At 44.4% G+C, this 25945-nt stretch overlaps 22 non-coding genes and 1 pseudogene across 22 annotated transcripts; 1 reads left to right on the forward strand and 22 right to left on the reverse strand.

Moving 5' to 3' along the window:
* LOC139251826 (zinc finger protein 271-like) overlaps nucleotides 1-25945 on the forward strand; it is a 315853-nt pseudogene that overhangs the window by 223011 nt on the left and 66897 nt on the right.
* Nucleotides 553-625, reverse strand: trnaf-gaa (transfer RNA phenylalanine (anticodon GAA)). Its single transcript has one exon. It is a non-coding gene; the product is annotated as a tRNA-Phe (tRNA).
* trnae-uuc (transfer RNA glutamic acid (anticodon UUC)) lies at nucleotides 1827-1898 on the reverse strand. Its single transcript has one exon. It is a non-coding gene; the product is annotated as a tRNA-Glu (tRNA).
* On the reverse strand, nucleotides 2957-3029 carry trnaf-gaa (transfer RNA phenylalanine (anticodon GAA)). Its single transcript has one exon. It is a non-coding gene; the product is annotated as a tRNA-Phe (tRNA).
* On the reverse strand, nucleotides 4231-4301 carry trnae-uuc (transfer RNA glutamic acid (anticodon UUC)). The gene has a single exon. It is a non-coding gene; the product is annotated as a tRNA-Glu (tRNA).
* Nucleotides 5360-5432, reverse strand: trnaf-gaa (transfer RNA phenylalanine (anticodon GAA)). Its single transcript has one exon. It is a non-coding gene; the product is annotated as a tRNA-Phe (tRNA).
* On the reverse strand, nucleotides 6634-6705 carry trnae-uuc (transfer RNA glutamic acid (anticodon UUC)). The gene has a single exon. It is a non-coding gene; the product is annotated as a tRNA-Glu (tRNA).
* On the reverse strand, nucleotides 7764-7836 carry trnaf-gaa (transfer RNA phenylalanine (anticodon GAA)). The gene has a single exon. It is a non-coding gene; the product is annotated as a tRNA-Phe (tRNA).
* Nucleotides 9038-9109, reverse strand: trnae-uuc (transfer RNA glutamic acid (anticodon UUC)). The gene has a single exon. It is a non-coding gene; the product is annotated as a tRNA-Glu (tRNA).
* Nucleotides 10168-10240, reverse strand: trnaf-gaa (transfer RNA phenylalanine (anticodon GAA)). Its single transcript has one exon. It is a non-coding gene; the product is annotated as a tRNA-Phe (tRNA).
* On the reverse strand, nucleotides 11442-11513 carry trnae-uuc (transfer RNA glutamic acid (anticodon UUC)). The gene has a single exon. It is a non-coding gene; the product is annotated as a tRNA-Glu (tRNA).
* Nucleotides 12572-12644, reverse strand: trnaf-gaa (transfer RNA phenylalanine (anticodon GAA)). Its single transcript has one exon. It is a non-coding gene; the product is annotated as a tRNA-Phe (tRNA).
* Nucleotides 13846-13917, reverse strand: trnae-uuc (transfer RNA glutamic acid (anticodon UUC)). Its single transcript has one exon. It is a non-coding gene; the product is annotated as a tRNA-Glu (tRNA).
* Nucleotides 14976-15048, reverse strand: trnaf-gaa (transfer RNA phenylalanine (anticodon GAA)). The gene has a single exon. It is a non-coding gene; the product is annotated as a tRNA-Phe (tRNA).
* trnae-uuc (transfer RNA glutamic acid (anticodon UUC)) lies at nucleotides 16250-16321 on the reverse strand. Its single transcript has one exon. It is a non-coding gene; the product is annotated as a tRNA-Glu (tRNA).
* On the reverse strand, nucleotides 17380-17452 carry trnaf-gaa (transfer RNA phenylalanine (anticodon GAA)). Its single transcript has one exon. It is a non-coding gene; the product is annotated as a tRNA-Phe (tRNA).
* On the reverse strand, nucleotides 18654-18725 carry trnae-uuc (transfer RNA glutamic acid (anticodon UUC)). The gene has a single exon. It is a non-coding gene; the product is annotated as a tRNA-Glu (tRNA).
* On the reverse strand, nucleotides 19784-19856 carry trnaf-gaa (transfer RNA phenylalanine (anticodon GAA)). Its single transcript has one exon. It is a non-coding gene; the product is annotated as a tRNA-Phe (tRNA).
* trnae-uuc (transfer RNA glutamic acid (anticodon UUC)) lies at nucleotides 21058-21129 on the reverse strand. Its single transcript has one exon. It is a non-coding gene; the product is annotated as a tRNA-Glu (tRNA).
* Nucleotides 22188-22260, reverse strand: trnaf-gaa (transfer RNA phenylalanine (anticodon GAA)). The gene has a single exon. It is a non-coding gene; the product is annotated as a tRNA-Phe (tRNA).
* trnae-uuc (transfer RNA glutamic acid (anticodon UUC)) lies at nucleotides 23462-23533 on the reverse strand. Its single transcript has one exon. It is a non-coding gene; the product is annotated as a tRNA-Glu (tRNA).
* On the reverse strand, nucleotides 24592-24664 carry trnaf-gaa (transfer RNA phenylalanine (anticodon GAA)). Its single transcript has one exon. It is a non-coding gene; the product is annotated as a tRNA-Phe (tRNA).
* On the reverse strand, nucleotides 25866-25937 carry trnae-uuc (transfer RNA glutamic acid (anticodon UUC)). The gene has a single exon. It is a non-coding gene; the product is annotated as a tRNA-Glu (tRNA).

The raw sequence follows: 25945 nt of genomic DNA on the forward strand, positions 1-25945 counted from the left end.
AGCAAGAAACACGTATAAACAGAAAGTTGTGCTCTGCACACCGTCGGCAAAGAAGCAATGGCTGTTATTCCAAATAATTGCCATCCCTTGGGATTCCGTGTGGATTTGTTTCGTTATGAAGATTTGATTGTAAATGTTACTACTCACCGAATAAAAATTATGAAAAATTGGGATGGCCCATATGGGGATCGGGCCCGCGCTCTTGGCTTTATTAATACCACGCCCTAAACGACCGATTTAACCGGCAACAAAATGCCCCAGGGCTGCGTGAAAGCCCAGCCTGAGATGATTTTGTATCCGGCACACACTGGGTGATCGAGTTACTGCATAAGAATTGAACACATCGCATCGCTAAAACATTGCTCACTCTTCATATACAAAACTGGGCAGAGTATAAATAGAAAGTAACAGAAAAAGAGCGCTGAATCTAAAAAAAAATCATGTCGAAAATTAGTATCACGCAACCACTGAACAGCCCATCCCTCAAGCACTGTCTCGATATTAAACCAGCTTCTCCCCTTAAAATGAAGGAAACGCAAAATCACCAGATATTGCCGAAACCCGGGATTGAACCAGGGACCTTTAGATCTTCAGTCTAACGCTCTCCCAACTGAGCTATTTCGGCCCGACAGAAAACGAAGCAAAACTTTCTCACACCTTTTTGAAAGAAAACTTAAACCCCGGAAGGAATTGCCCCGCACACTCAGTCCTCATTTCGGGGCAATGAGCTCCGGATGTGTTCATGTAATGTATAATGATATTGAAAATCTTTATGCTCATGTTAACTTATCATTGCCCACGATCCAGGCACTCTCTGATTCCGGTATTGGGCACGTTGCTAAGTTGAAAATTGCATTTTTCCGCACTGGCAATGAATTGACTAATCGCCGGGCTGTGATCAGCTCGGTTTGTTAGGATGATGCCGCGCATGAACGTACATGGAAGAATAATGATCATTTTGATTGTTCTCACACTGCACTTAAATGTTGGCAAACCATACAGTGTCAATCAGCAATTGTAGTTCCATATGTTCATTTAATATTCTGCTGAAGTGTTCATAAAGACACAAAGATTGCACACCAGGCTAGATCTCACAGTGCTGAAGACACAGTGAAATATACTGGAGAGTTTATAACTGTTTCAGAACATAACATGTCAGCAAAATTCCCTCTTCTGTTCTCGGCACTGATGGGTTGTGAAAGGGAGACGGGCCGAAGTCCTATTGAGCCGCACTGACCCCGAGCCAAATTGAAATTAAAGCAGGTTCAGTCCTTAGCAGTGATATGATGAAGAGAGATAAGAGTCGCGAATCAACGTTAGTGATGGTGAATTTCGGTTAGATCAAAAACTCCATGAATTCTCTGCCGGGAAATTCAGATCTTGGAAATCGCCTGAGAACGCTAAACATTGATATGCAGTGAGCCAATGTTCAATATAGAAGGGGCCCAGGCCAAATGAATGCTCAAGGATAAGTTATCAGTGCCCATGGTCCAGGCATTCCCTGATTCCAGTCTTGCACACGTTGCGAAGTTTAAAATGCTGAATATTTCCACAGTGACAATGCATTGATTGATGATAAGCCCGAGTGCTGTGGCACAAATAGGTACCTGGAAGACTAAAGATAGCCATGATTGGCAAAATTTACGTTGTCTATCAGCAATTGGAGTTCCACTTGTTGAGCGAGATCTTGTCATTTAGTGCAGATTTTAAAACAGAAGTGTCTGTTGTATCACGACACGCTGCTGAGGGTAGGGGCAACAACAGTGAGGTGAGCTGCAAGTTCGTTCAGGAACAGCATTGCATTTCGAAGCACCGCAAATACAATGTTCCCTGACCGGGAATCGAACCCGGGCCGCGGCGGTGAAAGCGCCGAATCCTAACCACTAGACCACCAGGGAAACTGCTGAAAATGTCTGTGCCAGCAAGCAGACCAACCCAGTCTTTCCTCCTTGCTGTTTCGAAATTATCATCACATTCGCGCCAGGGAAATCTGTTCGCAGCAAATGGCAGTTTTTGTGGAGAACACCAAAGACATGTCCGCGCAATCACAGCGTTAAGTGCGGCTAGGCTTCCACTGAAATCCATTTCATTCTCTCCTTTTTCACGGAATTTTCACTCTCGGCCGAAATAGCTCAGTTGGGAGAGCAATAACTAAAGATCTAAAGGTCTGTGGTTCAATCCCGGATTTCAGTAATATCGAGTGATGTTGCGCTCCCTTCATTTTAAGAGGAGACACTGGTTTTCCGGGAATTTTCACTCTCGGTACCGTGTGAACATTTCATTTGGTGCTTTTGTCCTGAACTGCAGCCTTTTGCCCATCTCCGGGCGACAGAACCGTTCTAAATGTCTGTTCTGCTTATAACCATTGACGGGAACAGGTCTCCAGTTCAGCGGTTATCAGCAAAGCAAGAAACACGTATAAACAGAAAGTTGTGCTCTGCACACCGTCGGCAAAGAAGCAATGGCTGTTATTCCAAATAATTGCCATCCCTTGGGATTCCGTGTGGATTTGTTTCGTTATGAAGATTTGATTGTAAATGTTACTACTCACCGAATAAAAATTATGAAAAATTGGGATGGCCCATATGGGGATCGGGCCCGCGCTCTTGGCTTTATTAATACCACGCCCTAAACGACCGATTTAACCGGCAACAAAATGCCCCAGGGCTGCGTGAAAGCCCAGCCTGAGATGATTTTGTATCCGGCACACACTGGGTGATCGAGTTACTGCATAAGAATTGAACACATCGCATCGCTAAAACATTGCTCACTCTTCATATACAAAACTGGGCAGAGTATAAATAGAAAGTAACAGAAAAAGAGCGCTGAATCTAAAAAAAAATCATGTCGAAAATTAGTATCACGCAACCACTGAACAGCCCATCCCTCAAGCACTGTCTCGATATTAAACCAGCTTCTCCCCTTAAAATGAAGGAAACGCAAAATCACCAGATATTGCCGAAACCCAGGATTGAACCAGGGACCTTTAGATCTTCAGTCTAACGCTCTCCCAACTGAGCTATTTCGGCCCGACAGAAAACGAAGCAAAACTTTCTCACACCTTTTTGAAAGAAAACTTAAACCCCGGAAGGAATTGCCCCGCACACTCAGTCCTCATTTCGGGGCAATGAGCTCCGGATGTGTTCATGTAATGTATAATGATATTGAAAATCTTTATGCTCATGTTAACTTATCATTGCCCACGATCCAGGCACTCTCTGATTCCGGTATTGGGCACGTTGCTAAGTTGAAAATTGCATTTTTCCGCACTGGCAATGAATTGACTAATCGCCGGGCTGTGATCAGCTCGGTTTGTTAGGATGATGCCGCGCATGAACGTACATGGAAGAATAATGATCATTTTGATTGTTCTCACACTGCACTTAAATGTTGGCAAACCATACAGTGTCAATCAGCAATTGTAGTTCCATATGTTCATTTAATATTCTGCTGAAGTGTTCATAAAGACACAAAGATTGCACACCAGGCTAGATCTCACAGTGCTGAAGACACAGTGAAATATACTGGAGAGTTTATAACTGTTTCAGAACATAACATGTCAGCAAAATTCCCTCTTCTGTTCTCGGCACTGATGGGTTGTGAAAGGGAGACGGGCCGAAGTCCTATTGAGCCGCACTGACCCCGAGCCAAATTGAAATTAAAGCAGGTTCAGTCCTTAGCAGTGATATGATGAAGAGAGATAAGAGTCGCGAATCAACGTTAGTGATGGTGAATTTCGGTTAGATCAAAAACTCCATGAATTCTCTGCCGGGAAATTCAGATCTTGGAAATCGCCTGAGAACGCTAAACATTGATATGCAGTGAGCCAATGTTCAATATAGAAGGGGCCCAGGCCAAATGAATGCTCAAGGATAAGTTATCAGTGCCCATGGTCCAGGCATTCCCTGATTCCAGTCTTGCACACGTTGCGAAGTTTAAAATGCTGAATATTTCCACAGTGACAATGCATTGATTGATGATAAGCCCGAGTGCTGTGGCACAAATAGGTACCTGGAAGACTAAAGATAGCCATGATTGGCAAAATTTACGTTGTCTATCAGCAATTGGAGTTCCACTTGTTGAGCGAGATCTTGTCATTTAGTGCAGATTTTAAAACAGAAGTGTCTGTTGTATCACGACACGCTGCTGAGGGTAGGGGCAACAACAGTGAGGTGAGCTGCAAGTTCGTTCAGGAACAGCATTGCATTTCGAAGCACCGCAAATACAATGTTCCCTGACCGGGAATCGAACCCGGGCCGCGGCGGTGAAAGCACCGAATCTAACCACTAGACCACCAGGGAAGCTGCTGAAAATGTCTGTGCCAGCAAGCAGACCAACCCAGTCTTTCCTCCTTGCTGTTTCGAAATTCTCATCACATTCGCGCCAGGGAAATCTGTTCGCAGCAAATGGCAGTTTTTGTGGAGAACACCAAAGACATGTCCGCGCAATCACAGCGTTAAGTGCGGCTAGGCTTCCACTGAAATCCATTTCATTCTCTCCTTTTTCACGGAATTTTCACTCTCGGCCGAAATAGCTCAGTTGGGAGAGCAATAACTAAAGATCTAAAGGTCTGTGGTTCAATCCCGGATTTCAGTAATATCGAGTGATGTTGCGCTCCCTTCATTTTAAGAGGAGACACTGGTTTTCCGGGAATTTTCACTCTCGGTACCGTGTGAACATTTCATTTGGTGCTTTTGTCCTGAACTGCAGCCTTTTGCCCATCTCCGGGCGACAGAACCGTTCTAAATGTCTGTTCTGCTTATAACCATTGACGGGAACAGGTCTCCAGTTCAGCGGTTATCAGCAAAGCAAGAAACACGTATAAACAGAAAGTTGTGCTCTGCACACCGTCGGCAAAGAAGCAATGGCTGTTATTCCAAATAATTGCCATCCCTTGGGATTCCGTGTGGATTTGTTTCGTTATGAAGATTTGATTGTAAATGTTACTACTCACCGAATACAAATTATGAAAAATTGTGATGGCCCATATGGGGATCGGGCCCGCGCTCTTGGCTTTATTAATACCACGCCCTAAACGACCGATTTAACCGGCAACAAAATGCCCCAGGGCTGCGTGAAAGCCCAGCCTGAGATGATTTTGTATCCGGCACACACTGGGTGATCGAGTTACTGCATAAGAATTGAACACATCGCATCGCTAAAACATTGCTCACTCTTCATATACAAAACTGGGCAGAGTATAAATAGAAAGTAACAGAAAAAGAGCGCTGAATCTAAAAAAAAATCATGTCGAAAATTAGTATCATGCAACCACTGAACAGCCCATCCCTCAAGCACTGTCTCGATATTAAACCAGCTTCTCCCCTTAAAATGAAGGAAACGCAAAATCACCAGATATTGCCGAAACCCGGGATTGAACCAGGGACTTTTAGATCTTCAGTCTAACGCTCTCCCAACTGAGCTATTTCGGCCCGACAGAAAACGAAGCAAAACTTTCTCACACCTTTTTGAAAGAAAACTTAAACCCCGGAAGGAATTGCCCCGCACACTCAGTCCTCATTTCGGGGCAATGAGCTCCGGATGTGTTCATGTAATGTATAATGATATTGAAAATCTTTATGCTCATGTTAACTTATCATTGCCCACGATCCAGGCACTCTCTGATTCCGGTATTGGGCACGTTGCTAAGTTGAAAATTGCATTTTTCCGCACTGGCAATGAATTGACTAATCGCCGGGCTGTGATCAGCTCGGTTTGTTAGGATGATGCCGCGCATGAACGTACATGGAAGAATAATGATCATTTTGATTGTTCTCACACTGCACTTAAATGTTGGCAAACCATACAGTGTCAATCAGCAATTGTAGTTCCATATGTTCATTTAATATTCTGCTGAAGTGTTCATAAAGACACAAAGATTGCACACCAGGCTAGATCTCACAGTGCTGAAGACACAGTGAAATATACTGGAGAGTTTATAACTGTTTCAGAACATAACATGTCAGCAAAATTCCCTCTTCTGTTCTCGGCACTGATGGGTTGTGAAAGGGAGACGGGCCGAAGTCCTATTGAGCCGCACTGACCCCGAGCCAAATTGAAATTAAAGCAGGTTCAGTCCTTAGCAGTGATATGATGAAGAGAGATAAGAGTCGCGAATCAACGTTAGTGATGGTGAATTTCGGTTAGATCAAAAACTCCATGAATTCTCTGCCGGGAAATTCAGATCTTGGAAATCGCCTGAGAACGCTAAACATTGATATGCAGTGAGCCAATGATCAATATAGAAGGGGCCCAGGCCAAATGAATGCTCAAGGATAAGTTATCAGTGCCCATGGTCCAGGCATTCCCTGATTCCAGTCTTGCACACGTTGCGAAGTTTAAAATGCTGAATATTTCCACAGTGACAATGCATTGATTGATGATAAGCCCGAGTGCTGTGGCACAAATAGGTACATGGAAGACTAAAGATAGCCATGATTGGCAAAATTTACGTTGTCTATCAGCAATTGGAGTTCCACTTGTTGAGCGAGATCTTGTCATTTAGTGCAGATTTTAAAACAGAAGTGTCTGTTGTATCACGACACGCTGCTGAGGGTAGGGGCAACAACAGTGAGGTGAGCTGCAAGTTCGTTCAGGAACAGCATTGCATTTCGAAGCACCGCAAATACAATGTTCCCTGACCGGGAATCGAACCCGGGCCGCGGTGGTGAAAGCGCCGAATCCTAACCACTAGACCACCAGGGAAACTGCTGAAAATGTCTGTGCCAGCAAGCAGACCAACCCAGTCTTTCCTCCTTGCTGTTTCGAAATTCTCATCACATTCGCGCCAGGGAAATCTGTTCGCAGCAAATGGCAGTTTTTGTGGAGAACACCAAAGACATGTCCGCGCAATCACAGCGTTAAGTGCGGCTAGGCTTCCACTGAAATCCATTTCATTCTCTCCTTTTTCACGGAATTTTCACTCTCGGCCGAAATAGCTCAGTTGGGAGAGCAATAACTAAAGATCTAAAGGTCTGTGGTTCAATCCCGGATTTCAGTAATATCGAGTGATGTTGCGCTCCCTTCATTTTAAGAGGAGACACTGGTTTTCCGGGAATTTTCACTCTCGGTACCGTGTGAACATTTCATTTGGTGCTTTTGTCCTGAACTGCAGCCTTTTGCCCATCTCCGGGCGACAGAACCGTTCTAAATGTCTGTTCTGCTTATAACCATTGACGGGAACAGGTCTCCAGTTCAGCGGTTATCAGCAAAGCAAGAAACACGTATAAACAGAAAGTTGTGCTCTGCACACCGTCGGCAAAGAAGCAATGGCTGTTATTCCAAATAATTGCCATCCCTTGGGATTCCGTGTGGATTTGTTTCGTTATGAAGATTTGATTGTAAATGTTACTACTCACCGAATAAAAATTATGAAAAATTGGGATGGCCCATATGGGGATCGGGCCCGCGCTCTTGGCTTTATTAATACCACGCCCTAAACGACCGATTTAACCGGCAACAAAATGCCCCAGGGCTGCGTGAAAGCCCAGCCTGAGATGATTTTGTATCCGGCACACACTGGGTGATCGAGTTACTGCATAAGAATTGAACACATCGCATCGCTAAAACATTGCTCACTCTTCATATACAAAACTGAGCAGAGTATAAATAGAAAGTAACAGAAAAAGAGCGCTGAATCTAAAAAAAAATCATGTCGAAAATTAGTATCACGCAACCACTGAACAGCCCATCCCTCAAGCACTGTCTCGATATTAAACCAGCTTCTCCCCTTAAAATGAAGGAAACGCAAAATCACCAGATATTGCCGAAACCCGGGATTGAACCAGGGACCTTTAGATCTTCAGTCTAACGCTCTCCCAACTGAGCTATTTCGGCCCGACAGAAAACGAAGCAAAACTTTCTCACACCTTTTTGAAAGAAAACTTAAACCCCGGAAGGAATTGCCCCGCACACTCAGTCCTCATTTCGGGGCAATGAGCTCCGGATGTGTTCATGTAATGTATAATGATATTGAAAATCTTTATGCTCATGTTAACTTATCATTGCCCACGATCCAGGCACTCTCTGATTCCGGTATTGGGCACGTTGCTAAGTTGAAAATTGCATTTTTCCGCACTGGCAATGAATTGACTAATCGCCGGGCTGTGATCAGCTCGGTTTGTTAGGATGATGCCGCGCATGAACGTACATGGAAGAATAATGATCATTTTGATTGTTCTCACACTGCACTTAAATGTTGGCAAACCATACAGTGTCAATCAGCAATTGTAGTTCCATATGTTCATTTAATATTCTGCTGAAGTGTTCATAAAGACACAAAGATTGCACACCAGGCTAGATCTCACAGTGCTGAAGACACAGTGAAATATACTGGAGAGTTTATAACTGTTTCAGAACATAACATGTCAGCAAAATTCCCTCTTCTGTTCTCGGCACTGATGGGTTGTGAAAGGGAGACGGGCCGAAGTCCTATTGAGCCGCACTGACCCCGAGCCAAATTGAAATTAAAGCAGGTTCAGTCCTTAGCAGTGATATGATGAAGAGAGATAAGAGTCGCGAATCAACGTTAGTGATGGTGAATTTCGGTTAGATCAAAAACTCCATGAATTCTCTGCCGGGAAATTCAGATCTTGGAAATCGCCTGAGAACGCTAAACATTGATATGCAGTGAGCCAATGTTCAATATAGAAGGGGCCCAGGCCAAATGAATGCTCAAGGATAAGTTATCAGTGCCCATGGTCCAGGCATTCCCTGATTCCAGTCTTGCACACGTTGCGAAGTTTAAAATGCTGAATATTTCCACAGTGACAATGCATTGATTGATGATAAGCCCGAGTGCTGTGGCACAAATAGGTACCTGGAAGACTAAAGATAGCCATGATTGGCAAAATTTACGTTGTCTATCAGCAATTGGAGTTCCACTTGTTGAGCGAGATCTTGTCATTTAGTGCAGATTTTAAAACAGAAGTGTCTGTTGTATCACGACACGATGCTGAGGGTAGGGGCAACAACAGTGAGGTGAGCTGCAAGTTCGTTCAGGAACAGCATTGCATTTCGAAGCACCGCAAATACAATGTTCCCTGACCGGGAATCGAACCCGGGCCGCGGCGGTGAAAGCGCCGAATCCTAACCACTAGACCACCAGGGAAACTGCTGAAAATGTCTGTGCCAGCAAGCAGACCAACCCAGTCTTTCCTCCTTGCTGTTTCGAAATTCTCATCACATTCGCGCCAGGGAAATCTGTTCGCAGCAAATGGCAGTTTTTGTGGAGAACACCAAAGACATGTCCGCGCAATCACAGCGTTAAGTGCGGCTAGGCTTCCACTGAAATCCATTTCATTCTCTCCTTTTTCACGGAATTTTCACTCTCGGCCGAAATAGCTCAGTTGGGAGAGCAATAACTAAAGATCTAAAGGTCTGTGGTTCAATCCCGGATTTCAGTAATATCGAGTGATGTTGCGCTCCCTTCATTTTAAGAGGAGACACTGGTTTTCCGGGAATTTTCACTCTCGGTACCGTGTGAACATTTCATTTGGTGCTTTTGTCCTGAACTGCAGCCTTTTGCCCATCTCCGGGCGACAGAACCGTTCTAAATGTCTGTTCTGCTTATAACCATTGACGGGAACAGGTCTCCAGTTCAGCGGTTATCAGCAAAGCAAGAAACACGTATAAACAGAAAGTTGTGCTCTGCACACCGTCGGCAAAGAAGCAATGGCTGTTATTCCAAATAATTGCCATCCCTTGGGATTCCGTGTGGATTTGTTTCGTTATGAAGATTTGATTGTAAATGTTACTACTCACCGAATAAAAATTATGAAAAATTGGGATGGCCCATATGGGGATCGGGCCCGCGCTCTTGGCTTTATTAATACCACGCCCTAAACGACCGATTTAACCGGCAACAAAATGCCCCAGGGCTGCGTGAAAGCCCAGCCTGAGATGATTTTGTATCCGGCACACACTGGGTGATCGAGTTACTGCATAAGAATTGAACACATCGCATCGCTAAAACATTGCTCACTCTTCATATACAAAACTGGGCAGAGTATAAATAGAAAGTAACAGAAAAAGAGCGCTGAATCTAAAAAAAAATCATGTCGAAAATTAGTATCACGCAACCACTGAACAGCCCATCCCTCAAGCACTGTCTCGATATTAAACCAGCTTCTCCCCTTAAAATGAAGGAAACGCAAAATCACCAGATATTGCCGAAACCCGGGATTGAACCAGGGACCTTTAGATCTTCAGTCTAACGCTCTCCCAACTGAGCTATTTCGGCCCGACAGAAAACGAAGCAAAACTTTCTCACACCTTTTTGAAAGAAAACTTAAACCCCGGAAGGAATTGCCCCGCACACTCAGTCCTCATTTCGGGGCAATGAGCTCCGGATGTGTTCATGTAATGTATAATGATATTGAAAATCTTTATGCTCATGTTAACTTATCATTGCCCACGATCCAGGCACTCTCTGTTTCCGGTATTGGGCACGTTGCTAAGTTGAAAATTGCATTTTTCCGCACTGGCAATGAATTGACTAATCGCCGGGCTGTGATCAGCTCGGTTTGTTAGGATGATGCCGCGCATGAACGTACATGGAAGAATAATGATCATTTTGATTGTTCTCACACTGCACTTAAATGTTGGCAAACCATACAGTGTCAATCAGCAATTGTAGTTCCATATGTTCATTTAATATTCTGCTGAAGTGTTCATAAAGACACAAAGATTGCACACCAGGCTAGATCTCACAGTGCTGAAGACACAGTGAAATATACTGGAGAGTTTATAACTGTTTCAGAACATAACATGTCAGCAAAATTCCCTCTTCTGTTCTCGGCACTGATGGGTTGTGAAAGGGAGACGGGCCGAAGTCCTATTGAGCCGCACTGACCCCGAGCCAAATTGAAATTAAAGCAGGTTCAGTCCTTAGCAGTGATATGATGAAGAGAGATAAGAGTCGCGAATCAACGTTAGTGATGGTGAATTTCGGTTAGATCAAAAACTCCATGAATTCTCTGCCGGGAAATTCAGATCTTGGAAATCGCCTGAGAACGCTAAACATTGATATGCAGTGAGCCAATGTTCAATATAGAAGGGGCCCAGGCCAAATGAATGCTCAAGGATAAGTTATCAGTGCCCATGGTCCAGGCATTCCCTGATTCCAGTCTTGCACACGTTGCGAAGTTTAAAATGCTGAATATTTCCACAGTGACAATGCATTGATTGATGATAAGCCCGAGTGCTGTGGCACAAATAGGTACCTGGAAGACTAAAGATAGCCATGATTGGCAAAATTTACGTTGTCTATCAGCAATTGGAGTTCCACTTGTTGAGCGAGATCTTGTCATTTAGTGCAGATTTTAAAACAGAAGTGTCTGTTGTATCACGACACGCTGCTGAGGGTAGGGGCAACAACAGTGAGGTGAGCTGCAAGTTCGTTCAGGAACAGCATTGCATTTCGAAGCACCGCAAATACAATGTTCCCTGACCGGGAATCGAACCCGGGCCGCGGCGGTGAAAGCGCCGAATCCTAACCACTAGACCACCAGGGAAACTGCTGAAAATGTCTGTGCCAGCAAGCAGACCAACCCAGTCTTTCCTCCTTGCTGTTTCGAAATTCTCATCACATTCGCGCCAGGGAAATCTGTTCGCAGCAAATGGCAGTTTTTGTGGAGAACACCAAAGACATGTCCGCGCAATCACAGCGTTAAGTGCGGCTAGGCTTCCACTGAAATCCATTTCATTCTCTCCTTTTTCACGGAATTTTCACTCTCGGCCGAAATAGCTCAGTTGGGAGAGCAATAACTAAAGATCTAAAGGTCTGTGGTTCAATCCCGGATTTCAGTAATATCGAGTGATGTTGCGCTCCCTTCATTTTAAGAGGAGACACTGGTTTTCCGGGAATTTTCACTCTCGGTACCGTGTGAACATTTCATTTGGTGCTTTTGTCCTGAACTGCAGCCTTTTGCCCATCTCCGGGCGACAGAACCGTTCTAAATGTCTGTTCTGCTTATAACCATTGACGGGAACAGGTCTCCAGTTCAGCGGTTATCAGCAAAGCAAGAAACACGTATAAACAGAAAGTTGTGCTCTGCACACCGTCGGCAAAGAAGCAATGGCTGTTATTCCAAATAATTGCCATCCCTTGGGATTCCGTGTGGATTTGTTTCGTTATGAAGATTTGATTGTAAATGTTACTACTCACCGAATAAAAATTATGAAAAATTGGGATGGCCCATATGGGGATCGGGCCCGCGCTCTTGGCTTTATTAATACCACGCCCTAAACGACCGATTTAACCGGCAACAAAATGCCCCAGGGCTGCGTGAAAGCCCAGCCTGAGATGATTTTGTATCCGGCACACACTGGGTGATCGAGTTACTGCATAAGAATTGAACACATCGCATCGCTAAAACATTGCTCACTCTTCATATACAAAACTGGGCAGAGTATAAATAGAAAGTAACAGAAAAAGAGCGCTGAATCTAAAAAAAAATCATGTCGAAAATTAGTATCACGCAACCACTGAACAGCCCATCCCTCAAGCACTGTCTCGATATTAAACCAGCTTCTCCCCTTAAAATGAAGGAAACGCAAAATCACCAGATATTGCCGAAACCCGGGATTGAACCAGGGACCTTTAGATCTTCAGTCTAACGCTCTCCCAACTGAGCTATTTCGGCCCGACAGAAAACGAAGCAAAACTTTCTCACACCTTTTTGAAAGAAAACTTAAACCCCGGAAGGAATTGCCCCGCACACTCAGTCCTCATTTCGGGGCAATGAGCTCCGGATGTGTTCATGTAATGTATAATGATATTGAAAATCTTTATGCTCATGTTAACTTATCATTGCCCACGATCCAGGCACTCTCTGATTCCGGTATTGGGCACGTTGCTAAGTTGAAAATTGCATTTTTCCGCACTGGCAATGAATTGACTAATCGCCGGGCTGTGATCAGCTCGGTTTGTTAGGATGATGCCGCGCATGAACGTACATGGAAGAATAATGATCATTTTGATTGTTCTCACACTGCACTTAAATGTTGGCAAACCATACAGTGTCAATCAGCAATTGTAGTTCCATATGTTCATTTAATATTCTGCTGAAGTGTTCATAAAGACACAAAGATTGCACACCAGGCTAGATCTCACAGTGCTGAAGACACAGTGAAATATACTGGAGAGTTTATAACTGTTTCAGAACATAACATGTCAGCAAAATTCCCTCTTCTGTTCTCGGCACTGATGGGTTGTGAAAGGGAGACGGGCCGAAGTCCTATTGAGCCGCACTGACCCCGAGCCAAATTGAAATTAAAGCAGGTTCAGTCCTTAGCAGTGATATGATGAAGAGAGATAAGAGTCGCGAATCAACGTTAGTGATGGTGAATTTCGGTTAGATCAAAAACTCCATGAATTCTCTGCCGGGAAATTCAGATCTTGGAAATCGCCTGAGAACGCTAAACATTGATATGCAGTGAGCCAATGTTCAATATAGAAGGGGCCCAGGCCAAATGAATGCTCAAGGATAAGTTATCAGTGCCCATGGTCCAGGCATTCCCTGATTCCAGTCTTGCACACGTTGCGAAGTTTAAAATGCTGAATATTTCCACAGTGACAATGCATTGATTGATGATAAGCCCGAGTGCTGTGGCACAAATAGGTACCTGGAAGACTAAAGATAGCCATGATTGGCAAAATTTACGTTGTCTATCAGCAATTGGAGTTCCACTTGTTGAGCGAGATCTTGTCATTTAGTGCAGATTTTAAAACAGAAGTGTCTGTTGTATCACGACACGCTGCTGAGGGTAGGGGCAACAACAGTGAGGTGAGCTGCAAGTTCGTTCAGGAACAGCATTGCATTTCGAAGCACCGCAAATACAATGTTCCCTGACCGGGAATCGAACCCGGGCCGCGGCGGTGAAAGCGCCGAATCCTAACCACTAGACCACCAGGGAAGCTGCTGAAAATGTCTGTGCCAGCAAGCAGACCAACCCAGTCTTTCCTCCTTGCTGTTTCGAAATTCTCATCACATTCGCGCCAGGGAAATCTGTTCGCAGCAAATGGCAGTTTTTGTGGAGAACACCAAAGACATGTCCGCGCAATCACAGCGTTAAGTGCGGCTAGGCTTCCACTGAAATCCATTTCATTCTCTCCTTTTTCACGGAATTTTCACTCTCGGCCGAAATAGCTCAGTTGGGAGAGCAATAACTAAAGATCTAAAGGTCTGTGGTTCAATCCCGGATTTCAGTAATATCGAGTGATGTTGCGCTCCCTTCATTTTAAGAGGAGACACTGGTTTTCCGGGAATTTTCACTCTCGGTACCGTGTGAACATTTCATTTGGTGCTTTTGTCCTGAACTGCAGCCTTTTGCCCATCTCCGGGCGACAGAACCGTTCTAAATGTCTGTTCTGCTTATAACCATTGACGGGAACAGGTCTCCAGTTCAGCGGTTATCAGCAAAGCAAGAAACACGTATAAACAGAAAGTTGTGCTCTGCACACCGTCGGCAAAGAAGCAATGGCTGTTATTCCAAATAATTGCCATCCCTTGGGATTCCGTGTGGATTTGTTTCGTTATGAAGATTTGATTGTAAATGTTACTACTCACCGAATAAAAATTATGAAAAATTGGGATGGCCCATATGGGGATCGGGCCCGCGCTCTTGGCTTTATTAATACCACGCCCTAAACGACCGATTTAACCGGCAACAAAATGCCCCAGGGCTGCGTGAAAGCCCAGCCTGAGATGATTTTGTATCCGGCACACACTGGGTGATCGAGTTACTGCATAAGAATTGAACACATCGCATCGCTAAAACATTGCTCACTCTTCATATACAAAACTGGGCAGAGTATAAATAGAAAGTAACAGAAAAAGAGCGCTGAATCTAAAAAAAAATCATGTCGAAAATTAGTATCACGCAACCACTGAACAGCCCATCCCTCAAGCACTGTCTCGATATTAAACCAGCTTCTCCCCTTAAAATGAAGGAAACGCAAAATCACCAGATATTGCCGAAACCCGGGATTGAACCAGGGACCTTTAGATCTTCAGTCTAACGCTCTCCCAACTGAGCTATTTCAGCCCGACAGAAAACGAAGCAAAACTTTCTCACACCTTTTTGAAAGAAAACTTAAACCCCGGAAGGAATTGCCCCGCACACTCAGTCCTCATTTCGGGGCAATGAGCTCCGGATGTGTTCATGTAATGTATAATGATATTGAAAATCTTTATGCTCATGTTAACTTATCATTGCCCACGATCCAGGCACTCTCTGATTCCGGTATTGGGCACGTTGCTAAGTTGAAAATTGCATTTTTCCGCACTGGCAATGAATTGACTAATCGCCGGGCTGTGATCAGCTCGGTTTGTTAGGATGATGCCGCGCATGAACGTACATGGAAGAATAATGATCATTTTGATTGTTCTCACACTGCACTTAAATGTTGGCAAACCATACAGTGTCAATCAGCAATTGTAGTTCCATATGTTCATTTAATATTCTGCTGAAGTGTTCATAAAGACACAAAGATTGCACACCAGGCTAGATCTCACAGTGCTGAAGACACAGTGAAATATACTGGAGAGTTTATAACTGTTTCAGAACATAACATGTCAGCAAAATTCCCTCTTCTGTTCTCGGCACTGATGGGTTGTGAAAGGGAGACGGGCCGAAGTCCTATTGAGCCGCACTGACCCCGAGCCAAATTGAAATTAAAGCAGGTTCAGTCCTTAGCAGTGATATGATGAAGAGAGATAAGAGTCGCGAATCAACGTTAGTGATGGTGAATTTCGGTTAGATCAAAAACTCCATGAATTCTCTGCCGGGAAATTCAGATCTTGGAAATCGCCTGAGAACGCTAAACATTGATATGCAGTGAGCCAATGTTCAATATAGAAGGGGCCCAGGCCAAATGAATGCTCAAGGATAAGTTATCAGTGCCCATGGTCCAGGCATTCCCTGATTCCAGTCTTGCACACGTTGCGAAGTTTAAAATGCTGAATATTTCCACAGTGACAATGCATTGATTGATGATAAGCCCGAGTGCTGTGGCACAAATAGGTACCTGGAAGACTAAAGATAGCCATGATTGGCAAAATTTACGTTGTCTATCAGCAATTGGAGTTCCACTTGTTGAGCGAGATCTTGTCATTTAGTGCAGATTTTAAAACAGAAGTGTCTGTTGTATCACGACACGCTGCTGAGGGTAGGGGCAACAACAGTGAGGTGAGCTGCAAGTTCGTTCAGGAACAGCATTGCATTTCGAAGCACCGCAAATACAATGTTCCCTGACCGGGAATCGAACCCGGGCCGCGGCGGTGAAAGCGCCGAATCCTAACCACTAGACCACCAGGGAAGCTGCTGCAAATGTCTGTGCCAGCAAGCAGACCAACCCAGTCTTTCCTCCTTGCTGTTTCGAAATTCTCATCACATTCGCGCCAGGGAAATCTGTTCGCAGCAAATGGCAGTTTTTGTGGAGAACACCAAAGACATGTCCGCGCAATCACAGCGTTAAGTGCGGCTAGGCTTCCACTGAAATCCATTTCATTCACTCCTTTTTCACGGAATTTTCACTCTCGGCCGAAATAGCTCAGTTGGGAGAGCAATAACTGAAGATCTGAAGGTCTGTGGTTCAATCCCGGATTTCAGTAATATCTGGTGATGTTGCGCTCCCTTCATTTTAAGAGGAGACACTGGTTTTCCGGGAATTTTCACTCTCGGTACCGTGTGAACATTTCATTTGGTGCTTTTGTCCTGAACTGCAGCCTTTTGCCCATCTCCGGGCGACAGAACCGTTCTAAATGTCTGTTCTGCTTATAACCATTGACGGGAACAGGTCTCCAGTTCAGCGGTTATCAGCAAAGCAAGAAACACGTATAAACAGAAAGTTGTGCTCTGCACACCGTCGGCAAAGAAGCAATGGCTGTTATTCCAAATAATTGCCATCCCTTGGGATTCCGTGTGGATTTGTTTCGTTATGAAGATTTGATTGTAAATGTTACTACTCACCGAATAAAAATTATGAAAAATTGGGATGGCCCATATGGGGATCGGGCCCGCGCTCTTGGCTTTATTAATACCACGCCCTAAACGACCGATTTAACCGGCAACAAAATGCCCCAGGGCTGCGTGAAAGCCCAGCCTGAGATGATTTTGTATCCGGCACACACTGGGTGATCGAGTTACTGCATAAGAATTGAACACATCGCATCGCTAAAACATTGCTCACTCTTCATATACAAAACTGGGCAGAGTATAAATAGAAAGTAACAGAAAAAGAGCGCTGAATCTAAAAAAAAATCATGTCGAAAATTAGTATCACGCAACCACTGAACAGCCCATCCCTCAAGCACTGTCTCGATATTAAACCAGCTTCTCCCCTTAAAATGAAGGAAACGCAAAATCACCAGATATTGCCGAAACCCGGGATTGAACCAGGGACCTTTAGATCTTCAGTCTAACGCTCTCCCAACTGAGCTATTTCGGCCCGACAGAAAACGAAGCAAAACTTTCTCACACCTTTTTGAAAGAAAACTTAAACCCCGGAAGGAATTGCCCCGCACACTCAGTCCTCATTTCGGGGCAATGAGCTCCGGATGTGTTCATGTAATGTATAATGATATTGAAAATCTTTATGCTCATGTTAACTTATCATTGCCCACGATCCAGGCACTCTCTGATTCCGGTATTGGGCACGTTGCTAAGTTGAAAATTGCATTTTTCCGCACTGGCAATGAATTGACTAATCGCCGGGCTGTGATCAGCTCGGTTTGTTAGGATGATGCCGCGCATGAACGTACATGGAAGAATAATGATCATTTTGATTGTTCTCACACTGCACTTAAATGTTGGCAAACCATACAGTGTCAATCAGCAATTGTAGTTCCATATGTTCATTTAATATTCTGCTGAAGTGTTCATAAAGACACAAAGATTGCACACCAGGCTAGATCTCACAGTGCTGAAGACACAGTGAAATATACTGGAGAGTTTATAACTGTTTCAGAACATAACATGTCAGCAAAATTCCCTCTTCTGTTCTCGGCACTGATGGGTTGTGAAAGGGAGACGGGCCGAAGTCCTATTGAGCCGCACTGACCCCGAGCCAAATTGAAATTAAAGCAGGTTCAGTCCTTAGCAGTGATATGATGAAGAGAGATAAGAGTCGCGAATCAACGTTAGTGATGGTGAATTTCGGTTAGATCAAAAACTCCATGAATTCTCTGCCGGGAAATTCAGATCTTGGAAATCGCCTGAGAACGCTAAACATTGATATGCAGTGAGCCAATGTTCAATATAGAAGGGGCCCAGGCCAAATGAATGCTCAAGGATAAGTTATCAGTGCCCATGGTCCAGGCATTCCCTGATTCCAGTCTTGCACACGTTGCGAAGTTTAAAATGCTGAATATTTCCACAGTGACAATGCATTGTTTGATGATAAGCCCGAGTGCTGTGGCACAAATAGGTACCTGGAAGACTAAAGATAGCCATGATTGGCAAAATTTACGTTGTCTATCAGCAATTGGAGTTCCACTTGTTGAGCGAGATCTTGTCATTTAGTGCAGATTTTAAAACAGAAGTGTCTGTTGTATCACGACACGCTGCTGAGGGTAGGGGCAACAACAGTGAGGTGAGCTGCAAGTTCGTTCAGGAACAGCATTGCATTTCGAAGCACCGCAAATACAATGTTCCCTGACCGGGAATCGAACCCGGGCCGCGGCGGTGAAAGCGCCGAATCCTAACCACTAGACCACCAGGGAAACTGCTGAAAATGTCTGTGCCAGCAAGCAGACCAACCCAGTCTTTCCTCCTTGCTGTTTCGAAATTCTCATCACATTCGCGCCAGGGAAATCTGTTCGCAGCAAATGGCAGTTTTTGTGGAGAACACCAAAGACATGTCCGCGCAATCACAGCGTTAAGTGCGGCTAGGCTTCCACTGAAATCCATTTCATTCTCTCCTTTTTCACGGAATTTTCACTCTCGGCCGAAATAGCTCAGTTGGGAGAGCAATAACTAAAGATCTAAAGGTCTGTGGTTCAATCCCGGATTTCAGTAATATCGAGTGATGTTGCGCTCCCTTCATTTTAAGAGGAGACACTGGTTTTCCGGTAATTTTCACTCTCGGTACCGTGTGAACATTTCATTTGGTGCTTTTGTCCTGAACTGCAGCCTTTTGCCCATCTCCGGGCGACAGAACCGTTCTAAATGTCTGTTCTGCTTATAACCATTGACGGGAACAGGTCTCCAGTTCAGCGGTTATCAGCAAAGCAAGAAACACGTATAAACAGAAAGTTGTGCTCTGCACACCGTCGGCAAAGAAGCAATGGCTGTTATTCCAAATAATTGCCATCCCTTGGGATTCCGTGTGGATTTGTTTCGTTATGAAGATTTGATTGTAAATGTTACTACTCACCGAATAAAAATTATGAAAAATTGGGATGGCCCATATGGGGATCGGGCCCGCGCTCTTGGCTTTATTAATACCACGCCCTAAACGACCGATTTAACCGGCAACAAAATGCCCCAGGGCTGCGTGAAAGCCCAGCCTGAGATGATTTTGTATCCGGCACACACTGGGTGATCGAGTTACTGCATAAGAATTGAACACATCGCATCGCTAAAACATTGCTCACTCTTCATATACAAAACTGGGCAGAGTATAAATAGAAAGTAACAGAAAAAGAGCGCTGAATCTAAAAAAAAATCATGTCGAAAATTAGTATCACGCAACCACTGAACAGCCCATCCCTCAAGCACTGTCTCGATATTAAACCAGCTTCTCCCCTTAAAATGAAGGAAACGCAAAATCACCAGATATTGCCGAAACCCGGGATTGAACCAGGGACCTTTAGATCTTCAGTCTAACGCTCTCCCAACTGAGCTATTTCGGCCCGACAGAAAACGAAGCAAAACTTTCTCACACCTTTTTGAAAGAAAACTTAAACCCCGGAAGGAATTGCCCCGCACACTCAGTCCTCATTTCGGGGCAATGAGCTCCGGATGTGTTCATGTAATGTATAATGATATTGAAAATCTTTATGCTCATGTTAACTTATCATTGCCCACGATCCAGGCACTCTCTGATTCCGGTATTGGGCACGTTGCTAAGTTGAAAATTGCATTTTTCCGCACTGGCAATGAATTGACTAATCGCCGGGCTGTGATCAGCTCGGTTTGTTAGGATGATGCCGCGCATGAACGTACATGGAAGAATAATGATCATTTTGATTGTTCTCACACTGCACTTAAATGTTGGCAAACCATACAGTGTCAATCAGCAATTGTAGTTCCATATGTTCATTTAATATTCTGCTGAAGTGTTCATAAAGACACAAAGATTGCACACCAGGCTAGATCTCACAGTGCTGAAGACACAGTGAAATATACTGGAGAGTTTATAACTGTTTCAGAACATAACATGTCAGCAAAATTCCCTCTTCTGTTCTCGGCACTGATGGGTTGTGAAAGGGAGACGGGCCGAAGTCCTATTGAGCCGCACTGACCCCGAGCCAAATTGAAATTAAAGCAGGTTCAGTCCTTAGCAGTGATATGATGAAGAGAGATAAGAGTCGCGAATCAACGTTAGTGATGGTGAATTTCGGTTAGATCAAAAACTCCATGAATTCTCTGCCGGGAAATTCAGATCTTGGAAATCGCCTGAGAACGCTAAACATTGATATGCAGTGAGCCAATGTTCAATATAGAAGGGGCCCAGGCCAAATGAATGCTCAAGGATAAGTTATCAGTGCCCATGGTCCAGGCATTCCCTGATTCCAGTCTTGCACACGTTGCGAAGTTTAAAATGCTGAATATTTCCACAGTGACAATGCATTGATTGATGATAAGCCCGAGTGCTGTGGCACAAATAGGTACCTGGAAGACTAAAGATAGCCATGATTGGCAAAATTTACGTTGTCTATCAGCAATTGGAGTTCCACTTGTTGAGCGAGATCTTGTCATTTAGTGCAGATTTTAAAACAGAAGTGTCTGTTGTATCACGACACGCTGCTGAGGGTAGGGGCAACAACAGTGAGGTGAGCTGCAAGTTCGTTCAGGAACAGCATTGCATTTCGAAGCACCGCAAATACAATGTTCCCTGACCGGGAATCGAACCCGGGCCGCGGCGGTGAAAGCGCCGAATCCTAACCACTAGACCACCAGGGAAACTGCTGAAAATGTCTGTGCCAGCAAGCAGACCAACCCAGTCTTTCCTCCTTGCTGTTTCGAAATTCTCATCACATTCGCGCCAGGGAAATCTGTTCGCAGCAAATGGCAGTTTTTGTGGAGAACACCAAAGACATGTCCGCGCAATCACAGCGTTAAGTGCGGCTAGGCTTCCACTGAAATCCATTTCATTCTCTCCTTTTTCACGGAATTTTCACTCTCGGCCGAAATAGCTCAGTTGGGAGAGCAATAACTAAAGATCTAAAGGTCTGTGGTTCAATCCCGGATTTCAGTAATATCGAGTGATGTTGCGCTCCCTTCATTTTAAGAGGAGACACTGGTTTTCCGGTAATTTTCACTCTCGGTACCGTGTGAACATTTCATTTGGTGCTTTTGTCCTGAACTGCAGCCTTTTGCCCATCTCCGGGCGACAGAACCGTTCTAAATGTCTGTTCTGCTTATAACCATTGACGGGAACAGGTCTCCAGTTCAGCGGTTATCAGCAAAGCAAGAAACACGTATAAACAGAAAGTTGTGCTCTGCACACCGTCGGCAAAGAAGCAATGGCTGTTATTCCAAATAATTGCCATCCCTTGGGATTCCGTGTGGATTTGTTTCGTTATGAAGATTTGATTGTAAATGTTACTACTCACCGAATAAAAATTATGAAAAATTGGGATGGCCCATATGGGGATCGGGCCCGCGCTCTTGGCTTTATTAATACCACGCCCTAAACGACCGATTTAACCGGCAACAAAATGCCCCAGGGCTGCGTGAAAGCCCAGCCTGAGATGATTTTGTATCCGGCACACACTGGGTGATCGAGTTACTGCATAAGAATTGAACACATCGCATCGCTAAAACATTGCTCACTCTTCATATACAAAACTGGGCAGAGTATAAATAGAAAGTAACAGAAAAAGAGCGCTGAATCTAAAAAAAAATCATGTCGAAAATTAGTATCACGCAACCACTGAACAGCCCATCCCTCAAGCACTGTCTCGATATTAAACCAGCTTCTCCCCTTAAAATGAAGGAAACGCAAAATCACCAGATATTGCCAAAACCCGGGATTGAACCAGGGACCTTTAGATCTTCAGTCTAACACTCTCCCACCTGAGCTATTTCGGCCCGACAGAAAACGAAGCAAAACTTTCTCACACCTTTTTGAAAGAAAACTTAAACCCCGGAAGGAATTGCCCCGCACACTCAGTCCTCATTTCGGGGCAATGAGCTCCGGATGTGTTCATGTAATGTATAATGATATTGAAAATCTTTATGCTCATGTTAACTTATCATTGCCCACGATCCAGGCACTCTCTGATTCCGGTATTGGGCACGTTGCTAAGTTGAAAATTGCATTTTTCCGCACTGGCAATGAATTGACTAATCGCCGGGCTGTGATCAGCTCGGTTTGTTAGGATGATGCCGCGCATGAACGTACATGGAAGAATAATGATCATTTTGATTGTTCTCACACTGCACTTAAATGTTGGCAAACCATACAGTGTCAATCAGCAATTGTAGTTCCATATGTTCATTTAATATTCTGCTGAAGTGTTCATAAAGACACAAAGATTGCACACCAGGCTAGATCTCACAGTGCTGAAGACACAGTGAAATATACTGGAGAGTTTATAACTGTTTCAGAACATAACATGTCAGCAAAATTCCCTCTTCTGTTCTCGGCACTGATGGGTTGTGAAAGGGAGACGGGCCGAAGTCCTATTGAGCCGCACTGACCCCGAGCCAAATTGAAATTAAAGCAGGTTCAGTCCTTAGCAGTGATATGATGAAGAGAGATAAGAGTCGCGAATCAACGTTAGTGATGGTGAATTTCGGTTAGATCAAAAACTCCATGAATTCTCTGCCGGGAAATTCAGATCTTGGAAATCGCCTGAGAACGCTAAACATTGATATGCAGTGAGCCAATGTTCAATATAGAAGGGGCCCAGGCCAAATGAATGCTCAAGGATAAGTTATCAGTGCCCATGGTCCAGGCATTCCCTGATTCCAGTCTTGCACACGTTGCGAAGTTTAAAATGCTGAATATTTCCACAGTGACAATGCATTGATTGATGATAAGCCCGAGTGCTGTGGCACAAATAGGTACCTGGAAGACTAAAGATAGCCATGATTGGCAAAATTTACGTTGTCTATCAGCAATTGGAGTTCCACTTGTTGAGCGAGATCTTGTCATTTAGTGCAGATTTTAAAACAGAAGTGTCTGTTGTATCACGACACGCTGCTGAGGGTAGGGGCAACAACAGTGAGGTGAGCTGCAAGTTCGTTCAGGAACAGCATTGCATTTCGAAGCACCGCAAATACAATGTTCCCTGACCGGGAATCGAACCCGGGCCGCGGCGGTGAAAGCGCCGAATCCTAACCACTAGACCACCAGGGAAACTGCTGAAAATGTCTGTGCCAGCAAGCAGACCAACCCAGTCTTTCCTCCTTGCTGTTTCGAAATTCTCATCACATTCGCGCCAGGGAAATCTGTTCGCAGCAAATGGCAGTTTTTGTGGAGAACACCAAAGACATGTCCGCGCAATCACAGCGTTAAGTGCGGCTAGGCTTCCACTGAAATCCATTTCATTCTCTCCTTTTTCACGGAATTTTCACTCTCGGCCGAAATAGCTCAGTTGGGAGAGCAATAACTAAAGATCTAAAGGTCTGTGGTTCAATCCCGGATTTCAGTAATATCGAGTGATGTTGCGCTCCCTTCATTTTAAGAGGAGACACTGGTTTTCCGGTAATTTTCACTCTCGGTACCGTGTGAACATTTCATTTGGTGCTTTTGTCCTGAACTGCAGCCTTTTGCCCATCTCCGGGCGACAGAACCGTTCTAAATGTCTGTTCTGCTTATAACCATTGACGGGAACAGGTCTCCAGTTCAGCGGTTATCAGCAAAGCAAGAAACACGTATAAACAGAAAGTTGTGCTCTGCACACCGTCGGCAAAGAAGCAATGGCTGTTATTCCAAATAATTGCCATCCCTTGGGATTCCGTGTGGATTTGTTTCGTTATGAAGATTTGATTGTAAATGTTACTACTCACCGAATAAAAATTATGAAAAATTGGGATGGCCCATATGGGGATCGGGCCCGCGCTCTTGGCTTTATTAATACCACGCCCTAAACGACCGATTTAACCGGCAACAAAATGCCCCAGGGCTGCGTGAAAGCCCAGCCTGAGATGATTTTGTATCCGGCACACACTGGGTGATCGAGTTACTGCATAAGAATTGAACACATCGCATCGCTAAAACATTGCTCACTCTTCATATACAAAACTGGGCAGAGTATAAATAGAAAGTAACAGAAAAAGAGCGCTGAATCTAAAAAAAAATCATGTCGAAAATTAGTATCACGCAACCACTGAACAGCCCATCCCTCAAGCACTGTCTCGATATTAAACCAGCTTCTCCCCTTAAAATGAAGGAAACGCAAAATCACCAGATATTGCCAAAACCCGGGATTGAACCAGGGACCTTTAGATCTTCAGTCTAACACTCTCCCACCTGAGCTATTTCGGCCCGACAGAAAACGAAGCAAAACTTTCTCACACCTTTTTGAAAGAAAACTTAAACCCCGGAAGGAATTGCCCCGCACACTCAGTCCTCATTTCGGGGCAATGAGCTCCGGATGTGTTCATGTAATGTATAATGATATTGAAAATCTTTATGCTCATGTTAACTTATCATTGCCCACGATCCAGGCACTCTCTGATTCCGGTATTGGGCACGTTGCTAAGTTGAAAATTGCATTTTTCCGCACTGGCAATGAATTGACTAATCGCCGGGCTGTGATCAGCTCGGTTTGTTAGGATGATGCCGCGCATGAACGTACATGGAAGAATAATGATCATTTTGATTGTTCTCACACTGCACTTAAATGTTGGCAAACCATACAGTGTCAATCAGCAATTGTAGTTCCATATGTTCATTTAATATTCTGCTGAAGTGTTCATAAAGACACAAAGATTGCACACCAGGCTAGATCTCACAGTGCTGAAGACACAGTGAAATATACTGGAGAGTTTATAACTGTTTCAGAACATAATATGTCAGCAAAATTCCCTCTTCTGTTCTCGGCACTGATGGGTTGTGAAAGGGAGACGGGCCGAAGTCCTATTGAGCCGCACTGACCCCGAGCCAAATTGAAATTAAAGCAGGTTCAGTCCTTAGCAGTGATATGATGAAGAGAGATAAGAGTCGCGAATCAACGTTAGTGATGGTGAATTTCGGTTAGATCAAAAACTCCATGAATTCTCTGCCGGGAAATTCAGATCTTGGAAATCGCCTGAGAACGCTAAACATTGATATGCAGTGAGCCAATGTTCAATATAGAAGGGGCCCAGGCCAAATGAATGCTCAAGGATAAGTTATCAGTGCCCATGGTCCAGGCATTCCCTGATTCCAGTCTTGCACACGTTGCGAAGTTTAAAATGCTGAATATTTCCACAGTGACAATGCATTGATTGATGATAAGCCCGAGTGCTGTGGCACAAATAGGTACCTGGAAGACTAAAGATAGCCATGATTGGCAAAATTTACGTTGTCTATCAGCAATTGGAGTTCCACTTGTTGAGCGAGATCTTGTCATTTAGTGCAGATTTTAAAACAGAAGTGTCTGTTGTATCACGACACGCTGCTGAGGGTAGGGGCAACAACAGTGAGGTGAGCTGCAAGTTCGTTCAGGAACAGCATTGCATTTCGAAGCACCGCAAATACAATGTTCCCTGACCGGGAATCGAACCCGGGCCGCGGCGGTGAAAGCGCCGAATCCTAACCACTAGACCACCAGGGAAACTGCTG

This window comes from Pristiophorus japonicus, unplaced genomic scaffold, assembly GCF_044704955.1.
Source record: "Pristiophorus japonicus isolate sPriJap1 unplaced genomic scaffold, sPriJap1.hap1 HAP1_SCAFFOLD_45, whole genome shotgun sequence".
NCBI classification, from domain to species: domain Eukaryota; kingdom Metazoa; phylum Chordata; class Chondrichthyes; family Pristiophoridae; genus Pristiophorus; species Pristiophorus japonicus.